The 17,303-nt window shown below is 41.9% G+C and overlaps 1 protein-coding gene and 1 long non-coding RNA gene across 12 annotated transcripts in view; both read right to left on the reverse strand.

Moving 5' to 3' along the window:
* Positions 1–17,303, reverse strand: part of PRKN (parkin RBR E3 ubiquitin protein ligase) — a 1,235,051-nt gene that overhangs the window by 894,345 nt on the left and 323,403 nt on the right. The window lies entirely within an intron of this gene.
* LOC128344734 (uncharacterized) lies at positions 6,527–9,418 on the reverse strand. The gene is made up of 2 exons (XR_008316016.1): positions 8,578–9,418; positions 6,527–7,482 (listed from the first exon to the last, which is right to left on the reverse strand). It is a non-coding gene; the product is annotated as an uncharacterized LOC128344734 (long non-coding RNA).

The raw sequence follows: 17,303 nt of genomic DNA on the forward strand, positions 1-17,303 counted from the left end.
CAGAAACCAATGAGGCAGGAGGGCATGTGTGTGCAGACTTCAACAGAGCCCGATCACAGAGGATACTTTAATTACTAAACCCTTGGGGGAAAGGGAGGAATGGCAACCGGCCTCCTCTAGGAAGCCACTGGCCACAAGGAAAACATGGAAGCGAGCCGTGTGGGAACCTACACAAAAGAGAACTCGCAGGAGAGAGGGGAGGGGCTGCTTCCCTAATGCTGCGAATTTCATTCCAAGTGGTTTCCCTCATCAGATACTCCGAGAGAAGGCTCCAGGTGGGGCTGGGAAAAGACGGCTGCCCTGAAACCTTGGAGAGCCACTGCCAGTCACTGTAGATGACTGGCAGAGCTAGGTGGACCAATGGTCTGACTCAGTATAAGGCAGCTTCCTATGTACTATTAGTATCAATCACATTTTTATCCCAACCTTCCTCCAAGGAGCTCAGGTCTGCTTACACAGAGTTTCGCCATTTTATCCTCGTAACAATCTTGTGAGGTAGGATAGGATGAAAGATAGTGGTTGGATCAGAGACTTGAACCTAGAACTTCTGACTGCAAGTTCAACACTCTCTCCACAATAATTCACTGTATACTTGGCACAAACTTCTGCATATTTGTTTAAAATTATTTTTCTGATGAAAGATAAGGCCCTAGCAAGATTCTCTGTAGCTTTTCTTCCCACTGGAATGTTATTGTGTTATTAATGTTTCAGTTCTTCCTGGTGACATTCTCACTGGCACAAAATTAATATTTGCAAAATGAAAAATAAATCTATAAGAATTGTATATTGAGAGCATTTTTGGCCACTTTTAGTTTTAAAACCAAGTGTGCTTAATTTATGGTTACGCATGCTAAGATCAACCATCTTACCCATTCTGCCACTAGGTTAAAAGAATAATGGCAGCTATTAGTATTTTGACAATGACATTAACAACTTATCAAGCTGATACTAAAATGAACAGAACAACTGTAAAATGAACACTAAATTCACATGAAACCTATCAACAGAGTTAGCTAACTTGTTATTTTTCCCTCAGCAGCCGTCTTGTGCACTGTGTACTATAGAAAAGCCCATAAGACTCTAACTCATTTCAGTTTTCATGTAGAAGACTACTAATCAATGACAGTTTTATAGGACTAAATTAAAAATGAATACAGTTGCATGCCTATGATGTATGCTGTCTTCATCAAGGCAGTTTCCTGTGTGATTTTGATTGAACACAACTATCATTTTTATTTCGTTACTGTATGTCCTGATATAACTTAAATCATCTAAATGCATTAACTACAGCAGTTAATACATAAAAAGGACTACCATAAAATCCAGTCAAGGACTATGGGCTAGGCTTTCTGCAATTCTGCATCATGCATGACTTATATAACCAATTATTTGGCCTACAGAGGAGTGGTAAAGCATGCCTATTTGACTCCATAGGATTTTGCACTCCCTTTGAATTATTACAAAAGATCACAATAGTGGACAATAAAGAATCAGATACTATGAAAAATGATAATAGCCGTTCAGAAAGCGGTACAAGTGATAGTTCTGTCTTAGATCTACCTGTGGGTGTTTGGTAAAATTGTTCCTATAGATAGCTTCTGCCTTAATAAACCTCCTTACTGCTAGTCTATGTCTATGGCACACTGAATGATAAGGGTGACTCTTTTGAGGGTGCTGGGCATGGAAAGCCATGCTTCGGTGTAAGAGACTGAACTATATACAGATCTCCTTCCAAATACTATAATTCTATGCCTGCATAGGAATGTTCTTCATGTCAAAAAATACACCCCAAACAAAAGTAAAGGAAATATCTCTACCTTTCTTGTCCAGCTGAACAATTTGAAGCAGCATCACATACGAATGCTTATATATACACCTATCTCTCTACAACCTGGGTGCAGACATAGGAGAGAACTGAATGTCAGCAACTGACAGGCATCCTGCACCAGAGCCATAAATCAATGTGGATCCTACAAAGCAAGATTAAAATCAAGGAGAAGCAAGTTCTTCAAGGTCCAGCAGAAAACCATACCTGGTTCAGGTCACACACAAGATCAATGGTCAGAAACTCCCCCAAAACAAAACAAAAAAGATGAATTTGCAGAAACGAAAAGATGAATTTGGGACAGGAACATGATTAAATTTCAAAAGCTGAAGAATCAGACTCAAGAAAATGGATTTTGTCACTGCTGTAGTGGTGGTGAAGGGGTGAGCTCACTTAACTAATTACAGAGCATGGGTGTTCAGAGGGGGGGGGGGAGCAATGGGGCAATTTTCACCACCCCTGGATTGTGCTTTGATTTCTAACTATATGTTTGAATGTTTATATTTTGCCTGGTGCACCTCACACCCCAGCAGACACCCATGTTACAAAATATCTAACATGTTCTAGGGAAAGCCCTAAACATTATTCCTCCAAATGGGTTCCACAGAGTTAAATGAACAAGACATCGTTCCAGATGAATAATAGAAATAGAGCTGGAAGAGACTACAGGCCACCTACTGCAAACTGCCAGTCCTTAAAACAGGTCTTTCTATCTAGCAGCCCCTAAGAGATACGTCTTCATGAGAAAGAAAATTATGTATCCCAGCAGGCTTCTTTATGACAACATCTTGGGCCACCCAATCATGGAGAATGATATGGCTACCTAAGCACTGCATTTACAAGCAGACATAATAGAAAATGATTCCGAATTACCCAAATCACAACATCAGTCCAGAATGCTCAAGACCCACCACTGGCATCTAGCTGCCAACTTTCACAGATGAAAACATAGTTAAATGTCTGATTTGAAAATATTTCCATAAAATATGTATGTACTGTATACATATATGCAAATGACTGAATCAATTCTTTAATCCCTCTTAGTAATAAGAGTAGATTTAAAATATCCTAAGTGTTTTAGTTACAAAATAATCTCTAAATAAATGGTAGAGTCTACAAAAAATTGCTCCCATGCTTAGAAAAAAATATGGACCATATATTAAATGCACAGCTATATATTACAGCTGAGGAAGCCTTCTTCAGTCAGACATGAAAGATGCTTCTGAACATCAGAACAAGAAAGTAATGACCTATACAAAAAGATAAAGGAACCCTGGCTGAAAAGATGTTTGTCATCCTTTCCTTAAAAATATCTCATATCCCATTTCCCCTGAAGTCATTCAGGCTAAAAAGAAAAACTACTGATCATAGAATAGTCAATATGGAAAGAACATAGGTTAAACATTCAGATTATGATTATCATTATCATTATCATCATCATCATCATTAAATCTACAGTTATACAGATGAACAATTTTATTGATCCTTGATCTGGATTCTAAAAATAAATAAATTGCAATTTGTAATTGCCATGTGCTTCTTCAGCTTCCTTCTGTACAACACATACCTATCCCTACTTTGCTTTGGAATGAAGTAAAGGTAAAGTGTGCTGTTGAGTCAGTGTCGACTGCTGGCGACCACAGAGCCACATGATTGTCTTTGGTAGAATGAATGATGTGGCCTCCTATAAAGAACAGGAATTGTTCCAGTGTTCTCACCTATCCATACAGCAAGGCAATGATTTTCAAACTCTGATCCACAGAACCCTGGAGTGCCTTGGGAGGTTATCAGTAGGCTATCAGTTTCTATTTGGGTACAGTGAAAATGTATTTTTTCTGTCTTTATCTTAATGGAAATGTAGTCATTTGGAGATCAATTTGATGCATAAAACCCTGTGCATCAGCAACACAATGCAAATTGTCTTGCAAATTATTTGGGATCAGATCAGAACTGATAATTTGCTTGATGCACAACTCTAATAATTATCCACCATTTACTTAATTGAGCACCATATTTTCCAAAAACTACAGACATATGAACTCAAAACTACAGACATATGAACAAATAAAGTTGCTCTATACCAAATCAGACTATCAGTCCATCTAGCCAAGGAACAGTTACCTTGGGTTTTAAATCATTTCACTAGACAAGAGATAAGTCAGCTAATTAACTTCTGGGCAAACTAGATGCACAGACTGATAAGAATACATGGGAGAGACTCAGACATCAGCTACAAACATATAACCAGGAAACAAAGGTGTCATAACAACTGTAATCAAGTGGTATCAGAGGTGCAGTTAGCCATGAACCATGGGGATTTGGTCCATGGCCTCCTGTCTTCTGAGGGGGGTCCTCAGAGCCCCACCACTGCCCACGCCTGCCAGGCAAGTCAAATCTTTTTTTTAAAAACTTTCTTAGAAGTGCTGCTGCACGGTGGGCACAGGGGCTGCCACTGCACAGAGGCCGAAATAGGCCCAAAACAGCCCCATCTGTAATTTGGGAGGCAGGTGAGCCCAGAGAAGGAGCTCTTGCCACCACCTCCCTCCCTCATGTGCCCGCACACCCACTGGCAGCTCCCGTCCCCACCAAGCAGTGGTGCTTAAAAAAAATTTTTTTTTAAAAAGATTTTACTTTCCCCCCCCCCCAGCCCTCAAGAGAGGATGGGGCGGGGGGGGGGGGGCGGAGAGAGAGGCAGTGGGCCTCCAAAGCCCTTTAGGTCCAGGCTCCAAAATTACCTAGGTGTGCCCGAGTGGTATACATGCATATATGTCTACTGGATCTCACACAGCATAAGAACATCCCAATTTCCCATCTGTATGGCACACTAGTGCAGGGCTGAGAGAGACTCCTGCCTGTAAACTTAGAGAAGCTGCTGCCAGTCTGTGTAGAAAATACTGAGCTAAATGGAACAAAGGTCTGACTTGGTAGAAGGCAGCTTCCTATGCTCCAAAGGGGGGCACACAGAAGCATTTCTGGTGACTAACTCAAAACCACACAGCACACTTCCCTGGAGACTCACCAAAGCCTGAATATTTTTTTAAAGTACTGAAAACCATCATTTGGCTTTGGCTTTGGAAGCCAAGCTGAAGGTTTGAACTGGGTACCTTACATGCATTTCCTATTCCATTAAAACATGCCCCTAATGCATAAAATAAAGTGGGTTAAAAAGCCAAACGTATAAAGTAAATTAAATTTCAGAGTATTTCCCCTTCATATATGCTTCCCTCTTGGAACATTTTATTTTTCATATTCCTACATTGCAGGTATGCAGTTTTTATATTGTGCTGAAGATATAAAACACAGTTTCCTGCCACTCAATATGTCTACAAGAATATTAAAGAGTGTCTATATTGGTGGTTTGTAGTATTGATTTAGGTACTTAAACTCTATTTCATGTATAAAAAAAGACACAAATAGGGCTGGCTGCCCTGGCACTAGCCTAATAAAAATCTATAGCAGGGGACTGAGCTTATTAAACTGTCTTTGACGTGGTTTACAAATACTAATTCATAGGCTCAATTCAGAGATCACACCAAACTATGGTTAAGAAAGCTAAACTATAAGGCACTTCACATGATCAAAAACTGGGTAGGACAAGTGTCCTACTCAGCTTCAGGAGCTGGGCGGACTCCCAATTTTTGATCTTGTATGAGCAAACTAGGTGGGAGGAGAGGGGAGTGGTAATGTATGAGAGAGGAGCTGGGTAGGCTGACTTTCCCTCCTACCTTGTTAAAATGTTGGGTGTGAGTGCTGGATAGGAAATGCCATCCAGGGATGTAGTAAAGGGGGGACACGCAGGGACAGAGTACCAGTACTTCTTGGCTTCTTGGCTGTTGGGGTGGGCATGGCCATGGGGGCTGTCATGGAGAGCACATGCACTTCTGAATTTGCAACTACATCACTGGTGCCATCCTACCCAGCTCCTCTCTCACACATGATCACTCCCCTTTCCTCATTTACTCACACATGATTGAAAATCAGGAGTGCGCCCAGCTCCCGGAGCTGGGTCGGATGTTTGTCCTTCCCAGTGCGCACTGCCTCTATGTTTTGGTGAAATGTCGGACTTGATAGACCACAATTTGTGATCAGCCAGCAAAACATAATGAGGAACATGGTTTGAAATTGGTCTACAAACTATAGTTTGTTTTCAGATGATGTCTACACTGATAAACCATAATCACAGCTTCTGACTACAGAGGCAGCTGCACCATGGAGATGGGAGCAAACTTCTAAAACTGAGTGCTGAATAAATGGAAAACAAAATAAGGTAGATCTAAGCTAATGATGCTGCTGAAGGTTGGAAAAAATGGCTTATTACAAATGTCATAATATATATTGCGAATAATACAAATTTCCCCACCTCATAATTCCCAGATGTATTCCGAATGGAGCTTTCTTGTGCTAACATTCTTATTCTGCTCAGAATGCAAAACAAAACAATTAGAAGTTTATGTGCCAATTTTGTACAGCTTCATTTATCAGACTAGGCACGCATCACCGGCAGCTGCTATTGGTGCATGCTCAGAAGCTGATGAAACTTGGTGAAATTGTCATTGATTTCTAAGAACAATTGACTAGAACTTTGAAACACTGGAATGTAGTCGATTGAACAATGCCTTGATTCTATGGCAATAAACTGGCCTGGGAATTCCCAGGTTCAAAAACATCAGGTATGTCCCAAAGACATGCAGTACCTAAATATGTCTGTTAACATTTTATTTATTAGTTAATTTATATACAGCTGGGGTAGCCCTTCCAGGAGGCAAACTGAGGTGGCAGGCTCAGGTATGGGCTTAAGAAACAGTACAGTGGACAGAAAGTACCAGCCCCCACCACCATGGACATCAGACATGGGCCTCCTGGCCACCCATTGCCACTGCCTTTCTTCATCCCACTGGGGCATATTCATTTTCTCCTCCTTGTGGACCTCTTTTTTTCTTCTCCCCACTGCCCAAAGTGAGCTAGGAATTTCTCTCTGTTAGCAATGTGGCCACCTGGTAGGGAAGTCTAGGATGATGGTTAACAAAAGACCAGTCTGGATTGCAGAAGCGAAACACGGCTCGAAAATGTCTCTCTCCCTGGCTCAGGCTGAAGACTGTCGACACTAGGGATGACATATGTTGTCTTCCAGCGGCTAAGTGCAAGCTGTAGATGTGCTTTATAGTCCAAGCTGATAACTCTCAGCTGGCAAGGATTCAAGGCTTATCAGCCCTCTGCAAGAAGCGCTTACTTCTCCTGATGGATTCCAAATGTGCCTGCCGTCTTGTGACCCGTCTCTGCTGTGGAGTCAGTGGGGGTTGCCTGCACAGCTCATCCTCCGGTTCGTCAGTCCCTGTCACTGCTGCCTCAGACTGCTGTGCCTGCTCTGAGACATCAGTCGGACCTGCCTCAGCCATCTCTTGGGAACCGACAGCCTGGCTCTGCCCCTCAGGCACCCCTGTATCAGCTGAAGGGCTGTCAGCATCCCCTTCCTTCTCACTATCTGAGAGTGAGGGCGTGACACTCTATCACCATTTCCTGTCTTAGACTAGGAGTGCCCACGTGTTACCACCACTGCCTTGGAAGCATGGCCTGAGAATGATGAGCTCCCACCCACATATGGGGGAGGGCATCATACTATACTTTGCCTCTGTCTTGGACTGCCCCCATGTACCACCCTACAAAAGAAATGTGAAGGGTAGTTAACAACAAATAATAAAACAAAAGAATGAGAAAACCATAAATACCCCCCAAAAGAATAAAAGCAGCTCTAAAAAGACGTTTAAGAACTTATCAGATTTTGAAAGCCTCGGAAACTTAAAATGTCTTGACATGTGCTGAAAGGATGTTAGTGCAGGTGAGCCTCACAGAAAAGAATGTTTGGCATGAAGGGCATGAAAAGGGCTCTGCTCCTGTAGCCCCACACACCTCACACCTGATGGAGGCACCCAGAGAAGCATCTCCAATTACTATGTCAGTACACAGACACTCTAATGCAGCCCCTGGTGGCGCAGTGGTAAAACTGCCGCCCTGTAACCAGAAGGTTGCAAGTTCGATCCTGACCAAGGGGCTCAAGGTTGACTCAGCCTTCCATCCTTCCGAGGTCGGTAAAATGAGTACCCAGAATGATGGGGGGCAATATACTAAATCATTGTAAACCGCTTAGAGAGCTTCCAGCTATAGAGCGGTATATAAATGTAAGTGCTATTGCTATTGTTATTGCAATGCTGATTCACCCCCAGCCCTGCACCCCCACCCGGGATGGCCCTGAATGCAGGAGCTTCTAGTTCAAAGGCCCTAAGCTGTGTAGGGCTTTAGGGTGAGCACCAGCATCTTAGATTGCGTTTGGCAGTGGACAGGGAGCCAGTGAAGCTCTTCAAGCATTGGCAAGATATGAGCCTAACACCAAGAGCCACTTAGTAGCCTTGCAGTTGTGTTTTGCACTAACTGTAATTCTCAGACTGAAAATCTGACCCTTTGAGGCAGTGTATGATTGCCACCCCCCCACAATCTAGAACAGGTTAAACACCACCTACAGTTAGCACAAATTATAGTTTGGCATGATGTCTAAACTGAGCCATACTGTGTTAACTTAAGTCTGCTTTGGTTAGGAAGCTATTTCATGTCTCCCTATGTATTAGGATGGTACCTAAGTATTTTATGAGTTGGCAGAAAATTACATTATAAAAAAGCTGGGGGATGGGAGGGCCATCTAATATCAAAACTGAAAAAACAATGGACAGAAATAATGAATTTCCCTGAACCAATCTCACCTTTCATGACCTCATCATGCGGCAGCTGCCTATCAATTTCCAAACAAGCAATAAATATTAAAATGAAAATTTTTGCATGTCTTATCAAAGCTCCTGACATCAATTGTTTTCACAAATGTTTTCTCTTGCAAGCTCTGGATGCCTCTTCATCAATCTTTTATCAAAAGCAATCTTGTTCTGATTTCTCTTATCGCAAAGCTCCTTCCTCTCGTCTCCCCTTCTTTCTTGGCAAAAGATACATGAATATCATTTTACACTCCACTGTGGCTGCATCTCCATCGATCAGGAAACAAAAAAAGGTTTGAAGGATGTGTCGTGACCCTGCAGAGCTCCAAACAACAGAAACACATGTAATGATTCCACTGTGCCTGATATACTGACAAAAGAGGGAAGCATGTGAGCATGTCTCCACAAATGTGTTTGCATTGCTTTCCCCCACTTTCCAACGGATGCTTCCACGGCAATACATTTCCAAGCAAGGACACGAAAGATTTTACAGTGCACTTAATTTCCTGATGCCTTCCTGACATGCCCATCAAGCTTGAAAGAAAATAAACATCTATCAAAGCTTCTACACAGAAGAATACTGGGACTGTCACCCTAGCTTGTCTGACCTCGAACACATAATGTGTCTCCCTGAACACATCATGCATTGAGAGCTGTACTGTATAAAGTTTAATATTTATATTTACAATGGTTAGTATAAGCAGAAAATATGTCATTGTCTTAAATGAGCTGCATTTGGGCAGGACTAAATGCCCTACCATTAGCCTGTGTGAGTCAGCCCACCACAGGTGGCAGATTTTAGCATTACCATTCAAATTGCCATCAATTTTGTTAACAGTAAGATCTCAAAAATTGTAGTTGTTAATTTATAAAATAAATGGAAGGATTTATATTTTCTGCTTATAGAAAAATGCTTTGGAAAATTAAGGTGAAATTTATCTGCTATGCAGATTTCTCAGATTGTATAAACTGAATCTCACATCAGAAAGATTTAGTTCAGAGGTGGCATCACAGGGACACCCTTGGGCACCTGTCAAAGGCCCAACAGCGTAGGAGGCCCAATGCTAATGTTTACTCTGCTCCTAGGGCCCCTCCTAGGGAAGGGTTCAGCCCAATAAATACATGGAAGCGGCTGGTTGGGTGGACCCTCCTTCCCTTATTTAGCCATATGAACAGGTGTTCCAACACATTACAGAGTAGTGCTCTCTTCTCCTCACCTCACCTCACCTCACCTCCTCTTCCTCTCCATTTAAAACACTGAGAAAGTACGTTTCCTGTTTCCCCTCCCTGTCTGCTCTGTTTTTCAGAGAGCAAAAGGAGGCCGTGAGGAGAGCACCACAATATGGTGGCTGGGTTGGCGGGCAGATTCCTTTCCCTTGAGGTGGATAGCAGACAAGGACAAGAGTGTTTCTGTGCTCAACCACAACTGCAGTTCTTCAATTGCTGCTCATTGCCATCGCTATTGCCACCCCCAGGGCCAGTTAGTTGTAAAAGCTGCCCCTTGTCACTGCAACTGTGCTCTTACCTTCACCTCCTGCCTACCCAAAGGGAGGAGAAGGACAGCAGGCAGGGGGAGTTTATGCTGAGCTCCCCGCTACCCCACCAAAACCTAGGGATGGCCCTGATTTAGTTCACCAGTAGAACTGACATTTTATCCTAAGTGAAGATCGATCATAAGGTCATTGCTGGGTAGAAATTGTGTGGCCCGTAAAGAAATCACTTCATAACTCAGCAAAACAATGCTCACAGCTGAGGAGATATTTCCAGATAACACTGTCAAGTGGCCACCAGACTTTTGCCACAGTTTATTGAGAACCTTAATAAGGATGGCTTACAGTGAAAAAGCCAGCCCCCCCCCCCACACACACACCTTCATTTGAGGAGGAAACAGCAAATTCATAACACTTATTCCACGAGCCATTCTATGCCATACCAACAGATTCGTGTTTAAAATGGGACAAAATGGCTACTGCACCAGCAAACTGTCATGACCACACAGACACTGTCTGCCAATAAGCATGGGTTGTTTGTGCTACATAACCAAAGCTAACAAAGCAAGGCTTGTATGTTCTCCTAAGAAAATATATTTGTGACAAACCTCTCCGCTCACAAAATACATCTTGAATTTGTGTCCCCTGCATTTGAACTATGCTAGAGACTCCATACTGAATTAGTCCCTTACCACTTCCTACCATCCAGACCACAAGTTGCAGCTAGAAAGGGAGTATTTGCACAGCTAGAATAGTACTGAAATAGAACACTGCCACTCAAATTTTGCAAGAACCCAATTTAGAAGTGCAACACAGAGCATGAATGAAACTGCCATCTGCATATACTGTGAGTAAAGGATGATTGGGATCAATCGCCCCTAAAATGTAGGATATTATTGCTAGGAAGGAAAACCATACTCTGTAACTATTTAATGGAGCCTGTCCCTTATTTGTTACCATTTACTGTATTAAGATTTATGTTAAAGCTAGACTAGCAATCAAGCCTTAGATGTCTGTCCCTTTGGAAAGATAAAATAAAGTCTTGATATTAGTGAAGATTCAAGCTTAAAGCTCTCCTTAATTCCTTCCTGAGGCAAACAAAATGTATAATCTTTCCTTTTGATTTTCCTTTAACCACTTGACTTCAGTGGCATGGCTTCCTGTGAACATGGAACAACTCCAGGATTTGACCTTAGGCAGTTTGTATTGGCAGCTTTTAGCAAATCCCTGTCTTGGGATAACCTGAAGGAGGAAGAATCAGCTATTGAAAAACCTCTTAAAATATTCTGTTTCCTGGATGAACATGGTAAACAAAAGAAGAGAACATATCCTCTTGCCCATATAAAATAACTGAATTTTTTCTCTCAATTTGTTTTCTGATTTCAAATTTGTGACAACCCTCCCCCGCAAATAACTAATACAAGTTTGAATTACAAGTAGATGCTTCATTTGCCACCTTCAAATCTGATAAGAGAAAGAAAAAATAAAGTACCATGTAAAGCAGTTCAGAGGTAAGAGTAGCTAGCTCATATTCATAATATTAACTTAGAGTCTGCTAATTATAGTTTTGCATTATTATTAGTGAATTCCTCAAAAATGGAATGGCATCTCATAAAAGATGATAAAATATATCAGATTAATATATCCCCATAACACATAATGCTTCTATATTAAAAAGCTGCTCACCCATTTCCCCCACACACATTCAGGTAATATGTGAGGAAGAAATGAGACTGTGCACACAGGCCATGTCTCCTGGGGTCAAATCTTGGATTGTTCCAGTTTTCCCAAATGCATGGAGGAGCTCTACATGCATGCTGTCCCTTGACACTAACATCCAACTTAACAATGTCAAGGGAGGTAGACAGCAGATCTCACCTCCCTCTCATTCATTCTCTGATATTTGAGGGGTTTGGTCCTAAACTGAGTTACTGCAGAGTAAGAGCCATATAAATATACATATGGCTCATAAAGAGCTGAGTCAATGTACTACAATCAGAAAAGTGACTCATAAAATTGAAGTGATGCTCTCTTTAACCCTTACCAGCCCCTAGCTTTGAGTCCTAAGTGAAATTAATGCCTAATGCAAAATAAAATGAGGATCCATTATGCTCTTCCAAAGACAAGTCTTTATCTAAACGAATAGCAGGGGGAAAAGCAGCCTAAGGGCATTCTCAGTTGTTCAGGCCCACAAAACTAACTGCAAGGAGAAGAATCTATAAGAATGGTAGAAAGCATCAAACCAGTCAAGAATATTTGTCATTGTGAATCTGGGAAGAAAAGAAAAGCTAACTTTATTCCAGGCAAGCTCTTACAATGTTCCTGTGGCTGAGGAGCATTTAGTGTGCCCTTGAGCGCTGCATGGCCCGCAGGGACATGTTGATGGAAGCAAAGGGGGCTTTTGGAGGAGGAGAGAGAAGCAAAAATCACTTTCTCCTCTCCCTCCACTTGTGCGGGCTGCAGAGCAAGGCTTCAACACAGCTAGGCTTCTATTGCTCTTCAAGGATGTAGCCCTTCTTCTACCCTTGTAGCACTGCAGAACATGTGGGCCAATTCCACCCCCCCACACACACACAATAAATAAACCTTTCCCCCCACCTGTCTGAAATCTCTCTCTACTGAAATGGCATGTCTGTGTGGCTTGGGGAAATTGACGATGATGATGAGGAGGATGATTCATAATTATTCAAAAAGTAAAGCTTACATTCAACTTCATTGTCTTTTAGTACATCAGTCATGGTAGTTAATAACTGTCATTGTGTGGACATGAATGCAGAAAAATCTTATTTATTGCTTCAGTCTTGAAGGATAACCCCTTTGAGAGAGTACACTCCTTCTGAGAAAGGCCCTGGGATCACAGGCAAACTCAATTACACATTGTGCCATTCTCAGAAAGCCCACCAGAGTATCAACTTGTGGGGTGCTGTCAAAATTACAGAGCCATCAGACCCTTAACATGACAAATTAATACATCCAGCTGTTGTGATGCAAAGTTCAATCAGCTACTTATGTCCCTTGAAATAACTTTCAAACAACATCTGGCCCTCCACATTTTCTTCATCTTGTATAAAGATAAGATATTAACTCATTTGAATGATCAGTAAAGATCAGTTAATTCCCTGGGCTAGCAGGATCTGTGACTTCTGAGAAAAAAGATATCCTTGTGGAGACAAGTTTGTTAACATTCTAATGGAAACAAGCTGCGTGAATGGCAGTGCATATCCTCTGAGCTTTGGATTCTGAAAGCATGACTGAACCCTCACTATCTTAAATTCTCATAAGGCAAGTTGTTTTGGTAAGAACTAATCTGCCTACTTTCCTTTCACTATAATCTCAATTGAAAATTACCATATTCATAAGTTAGCCCTCTTCAGGTCCACATGCCCAACATCTTGTCCACAAGGAGTAGTCCTGGAGTCATATGGAGAAAATAACTGAGGAGTCAATAGGACCATGGAGCATCCTGGCAGTAATCTACAACTGCACAGGGACATTTTTCCTTCTCATGGAGTGATCATGTGAATCATCTCAAGTAAGATGATTGGTTTTATAGACTTATATGTTGTTACTGTTTATATATTGCTGTTCAATGAAAAAAATATCAAAGTGGTTTACATAGAAAAAGAGTAAGAAAAAATAATAATTGTTACTGCAAGGGTTGGCAATGAATATTGCAAATGACATTTGAAGTGAATGTCAAGTTTTCCCAAGGTGACACATCTGAGTGCTTTCAAGGGAAGCTGAATGAGTTTCTGTAAGAGAAGCGAATTTTCTCAGGGGGATTCTGCACAACACTTCCTTTCTGTGGCTGCAGACAAGAATCACTCCACATCAGAGAATGCTTTTAGCACAGCTGATCTTGGCTTTAGTATTCATTTTTACTCATAATTTTTAAAAGCCCAAATATCTGCTTAAAAAACAAAACACTAAGCAACTACATGTTGAGAAAGGTGAAGTAAAATATGTATTTTAAAAACAATGGCTGACATGCTGCACAATGGAACATCATGTCCTCCATGTGCATACGAAAGGCAGCCCCGGGGGGGGGGGTGTTGCAGAGGCTGGCAATTCTGCAACAGCTTGAAATAGTGTGGGGGCACTCGCGTCATGCTACTTCTATTGTTTACAATTGAAATAGTGTTGCAGAAGTGCCCACTTGCCGTTTCAAGTCAATGTGTAGCACTACTACAACATCTCTGCAACACTACTACTACTACTACTATTTATATACCACTTTTCAACAAAAGTTCCCAAGCAGTTTACACAGAGAAAGAAAAATAAAGATGGCTCCTTGTCCCCAAAGGGATCACAATCTAAAATGAAACATGATAGACACCAGAAACAGCCACTGGAGGGATGCTGAGGTTGGATGGGATCAGTTGCTCTCCCCCTGCTCAATATAGAGAATCACCACTTTAAAAAGGTGCCTCTTTGCTCAGTTAGGACTCCCAGGGTTGCCTTTCACATGTGTAGCAATCCCAATGGGTCGTACCTGCAGATGTTCCATTTCACAGCCTGTCAACCAATACTAATTTTTTTAAAAAAATCACAAAATTAAAATAGCACTGTGGAAAAGGACATACGGATAATTTAATTACATTTTAAAAACACTTTTTGCCAAACCCATTTGCAACTTTTGTCTTTGATATGCAAATCAAGAGTCACACGAGCAGCAAAAGCTATTCCTGATATTAACAAGAACATCTTTTATTTGTAAACTTGTCTAGAAACATAAGGATCAGAAAGTTGTTTAACTACATGAGATAGTTTTTAAAATATATATTTCAACTAAATTTAATATCCAAATGCTAAATCTAAAAGCACTCGAATACATCATGAAGATTTATGGCACATCCTGGAGAACTTTCATTCCCTAAGCCAATGAATTGACTTCACTCATCCATACATCAAGATTCTTTCTACTGTGACAGTATGGTCATTTCCAGTTTAATATAATTTTCCCTTTTAATAATCAAGATAAACATTTTTTTTAAAACCCAACAACTTCACAACACAAGGTCTAACTAACCCATGAAAAGCCGATATCAGCTAACATAATAGGGAAGAAATAATCTACATTTTCAATCTACTTCATTTCAAGGGTTTGAGGCTGATAACAGAGCTTTAACACAAAAACCATGCCTATAAACTCATTTATTTATAGCCTATCCCACCCATGGTATGAGATAGTCACAGGATGGAATAAGGACAACAATGGACAACAATGATCTGCTAAAATCAAACACTACAGGTTTCACCACAGAAACCTTCCCTAAATTGATGGTATTACAAGACTTCAAATGCACCAGCTTTTCACAAGCCTCTGGGGCAATGGGAAGAGGTGGCTCAATAATTGTGGCAGTCTTTAATATCACCTGCCTAAGTATCATAATATGAATTCAGCACATACCATAGTATGGTCTTGAGTACTAATCTAGAACATCATTAAATCAAGAACTTCTGGCCCGACTTCCAGTTTTTGTAGGGTTCAGCCGTAATTCAACTGTAAACCGTAATTCATTCAACCGTAATTCAACTGTAAGTCCTATGGAAATAAGGAGCTGTTTGTTTGATTTTAACTGATTCAGAGATCTCCCCACAACATTTTGAATCAAAAGTGATGAACAGCGTGGCCAATCCTGGTCCAGCATCCTGTTTCGCACAGTGGCCCACCAGATGCTGCTGGAGGCCACAGGCAGGAGTTGAGGGCATGCTCTCTCTCCTGCTGTTACTCCCCTGCAACTGGTACTCAGAGGCATCCTGCCTTTGAGGCTGGAGGTGGCCTATAGGGGTGTGCACGGAACCGCCAACTGCAGTCCGGCACTGGGGTGGGGGGGTACCTTTAAGAGCGGTGGGAGGGTTTACTTACCCCTCCCGCCGCTTTCCTGCTCTGTCGCCGTAATCCTAAGAGTAATTGGGGTGGCAGGATACCTCCCTGCCGCCCCTTCCCCGACGTTGCTGCGAAAACTCCCAGCAGTCCTTTGCGCGCGCACACGTCACAGAGACGTGAAGCACGCGCTTCACGTCTCTGTGACATGCGCACACGCGTGCAAAGGACTGCTGGGAGTTTTCCCAGCAACGGGGAAGGGGCGGCAGGGAGGTATCCTGCCGCCCAAATTACTCTTAGGATTACGGCGACAGAGCGGGAAAGCGGCGGGAGGGGTAAGTAAACCCTCCCACCGCTCTTAAAAGTACCCTCCCACCCGAACTGGACCGCCCAGGTCCGGACCGGTCCGGAGGCTATTTCAATGGCCTCCGGACCGGTCCAGGCCCATCCCTAGTGGCCTACAGCCCTCCGACTTATTGATCAACTTAAGAGTGGCAAAGTGCCTGGAAATTATTTTATCCCAGCTGAGATGATCAAGGCAAATCCCAAGTGGTGGGCACAAGTGTTGGCAGCCTTATTTACCCATATAAACAACTCAGCCCACATACCAGAAAACTGGGGTCTGGCAATTGTGGTACCTATCATCAAAAAGGGTTATAAAAATGTTACATCTAATTACAGATCCATAAGCCTATTTAATATTATCAGCAAAATGTATGCTAGGCTATTAGATCAGAAACACATGAACTGGTTGGGGCAGGAGCAATTCCTGGAAGATGAGCAGGCAGGTTTTAGACCAGGGCATTCTACGATTGACCACTGTCTGGTTGTACAACATTTAGTTGAGAAATATACAAGATCCCCCAAATCTACCTTATTTGCTGCATTCGTAGTCTTTAAAGCAGTGTTCAATTCAATTTCTAGGGTATGCCTATGGGCCAGGCTCTGTAGCACCTCAATTGATAAGAGGCTCTTGCTGCTACTGATCAAATTATATTGTAATACAAGCCTTAGAGTGAGATGCAACCGGCAGGCCAGTTATCTAGGCCTATTAGGATATCGGGGGGGGGGGGTCAAGCAGGGGTGCATTCTGGCCCCTTTCATTATTCAATATCTATGTAAACTCTTTAATCAAGTGCCTGCAGAGCTTAGATATACACGTCCCAAAGTTGGCAGACAGACGTCTTCCTGTACTTTTATATACAGATGACGCAGTCATTTTGTCCCAGTCACAAGTGGGAATGAGAAGATCTCTTAAGGCCTTAGCCCTCTATTGCAAGGAAGAGCAACTGGATATTAATTATCAGAAAGCTAAACCTTGGCCTTCTCCAATAGGAGACAAAAATATAAATGGAGGACTGACAATCATGATATAGAGCAGGTTAGATGTTTTAAGTATTTGG

The sequence above is a fragment of the Hemicordylus capensis genome, chromosome 1 (genome assembly GCF_027244095.1).
Source record: "Hemicordylus capensis ecotype Gifberg chromosome 1, rHemCap1.1.pri, whole genome shotgun sequence".
NCBI lineage: Eukaryota > Metazoa > Chordata > Lepidosauria > Squamata > Cordylidae > Hemicordylus > Hemicordylus capensis.